The following is a 2,434-nucleotide window of genomic DNA, read 5'->3' on the forward strand; positions in this document are numbered from 1 at the left end:
GGAGACAGGGTTTTTCTATGTTGCCCAGTCTGATCTTGAACCCCTGGCATCAAGCAATCCTCCTGCCTCAGCCTCCCAAAGTGTTGGGACTACAGGTGTGAGCTACCACACCCAGCCTCATGAGAAACTTTTTTTTTTTTTTTTTTTTTTGAGACAGAGTCTCGCTCTGTCGCCCAGGCTGGAGTGCAGTGGCGCAATCTCGGCTCACTGCAAGCTCCGCCTCCCAGGTTCACGCCATTCTCCTGCCTCAGCCTCTCTGAGTAGCTGGGACTACAGGCGCCCGCCACCACGCCCGGCTAATTTTTTTTTTTTTTGTATTTTTAGTAGAGACGGGGTTTCACCGTGGTCTCGATCTCCTGACCTCGTGATCCGCCCGCCTCGGCCTCCCAAAGTGCTGGGATTACAAGCGTGAGCCACCGCGCCCGGCCTGAAACTTATTAACGAACATAATGACAATAGTCACAAGATCACTGCCATAGTTGGTATTTTGTAGCCCTTTCCTTTTAAACATTTGAGAGTTCTCAGCAGCATTTTTGGTTGATTTTTATATATTTATGTATTTAACAGAGCTGCGCTGACTTCTTTTTTTTTTTGAGACGGAATCTTGCTCTGTCACCCAGGCTGGAGTGCGTAGCGTGATCTCGGCTCACTGCAACCCCTCCCTCCCGGTTTCAAGCAATTCTCCTGCCTCAGCCTCCTGAGTAGCTGGGATTAACAGGCACATGCCACCATGCCCGGCTAATTTTTGTATTTTTGGTAGAGATGGAGTTTTGCCATGTTGGCCAGGCTGGTCTCAAACTCCTGACCTCAGGTGATGCCACCTTGGCCCCCCAAAGTGCTGGGATTACAGGCGTGAGCCACTATGCCTGGTTGACTTCAAACTTTTTTTTAAGACTCTCATCAATGAACATTTCTTGCTTCTGAGGCCCTTTCAGGGTTTCCTTCAGCTCAAAATACTCAGCATGCCAAGGCACCATATTTGGGATATCATGTTTTGAGCCCTGACAAAAACAAATGCCAATGCTACTCTTACAGTTACCTTCTCTATTTTTTATTCATGTCTCACCTATCTCCATTGTTCACTTAATAAACTCAGTACTTCTAGCTTAGGGCTAATTGACATGGCTGATCAGTAGAAATTGGTATAGAGCCCACTTAATACTCTATAAGTGTTCTTAGAGAAGTTCTGTATGATTGAGAACTGGTCAAGAGGGGAATAATACTTTTACACTGATCCTTATAATTACGTTAAAATCCTTCATGAATGGGTTTTCTTGACATCTCTTACTACTCAAAGTAGTTAATGAGCTAGATGTAGTAGTATTTAAAGTAGACTTGTTTGATTAAGTGGACAACCCACTCCTTAATGTATTTTTTTTCTTTTTCTTTCTAAAAAATATAAAATGCAGGCCAGGCACAGTAGCTCATGCCTGTAATCCCAGCACTTTGGGAGACCGAGTGTGGTGGATCACCTGACTTCAGGAATTCGAGACCAGCCTGACCAATACGGTGAAACCCCATCTGCACTAAAAATACAAAAATTAGCTGGGCATGGTGGTGGGTGCCTGTAATCCCAGCTACTTGGGAGGCTGAGGCAGGAGAATCAGTTGAATTGGGGAGGCGGAGGTTGCAATGAGCCAAGATTGTGCCACTGCACTCTAGCCTGGGAGACAGAGCCAGACTCTGTCTCAAAAAAAAAAAAAAAAAAATTTATATATATATATATATAAAATGCTCTATGAATTTGTGTGTCATCCTTGACCAGGGACAATGCTAATCTCCGTATCATTCCAATTTTAGTATATATGTTGCCACAGTAAGCACTTAATATATTATATATATATTATTTTGACATGTGGATCCAGCTGTTTTGTTTTTACATTTTTCATTTTGAAGTAATTTCAAACTTACAGGAAAGTTGCAGGAAAGTAAAAAGACCTCTTATATAGTTTTCATTCAGATTCCCCAATTATTTACATTTGCTTTATAATCTCTTTAAATATATATTTATATATAATATATGTAATTAATATTTCTATATATTATATATAATATTTATATATACATAATGCATTCTCCTCTTCCTTCTGATTAGTTGATTCTAATTTTCTTCGAATAAGTTAAACTCTAATGTTTTTTAAAACGATTCTTTTTAAGTAAATATATTAGTATTTTTTCTGAATTAATGGAAAGTTGCAGGGATGATGCTCGCTGCCCCTAAATATTTCAGTGTGTATTTTCTACAAGATAAGGGTACTCTCATACATAGTCACAGTACTGCCATCAAAATCAGGAAATTAACATTTATACAATACCATCTAATCCACAGATCCCATTCGAATTTCACCAGTGGTTCAATAATGTTCTTTATAGCAATCAATTAGTCAATAAATAAAATATATTTTTTAATCTGGTCCAGAATCCATCCAGGATC

The 2,434-nt window shown here is 39.9% G+C and overlaps 1 non-coding gene across 1 annotated transcript; it reads right to left on the reverse strand.

Annotated features, from left to right (window-relative positions):
• Positions 1-1,720: 1,720 nt before the first annotated feature.
• Positions 1,721-1,824, reverse strand: LOC129476544 (U6 spliceosomal RNA). The gene has a single exon (XR_008654980.1). It is a non-coding gene; the product is annotated as a U6 spliceosomal RNA (small nuclear RNA).
• Positions 1,825-2,434: the final 610 nt, after the last annotated feature.

The sequence above is a fragment of the Symphalangus syndactylus genome, chromosome X, assembly GCF_028878055.3.
Source record: "Symphalangus syndactylus isolate Jambi chromosome X, NHGRI_mSymSyn1-v2.1_pri, whole genome shotgun sequence".
Classification (NCBI taxonomy): Eukaryota; Metazoa; Chordata; class Mammalia; order Primates; family Hylobatidae; genus Symphalangus; species Symphalangus syndactylus.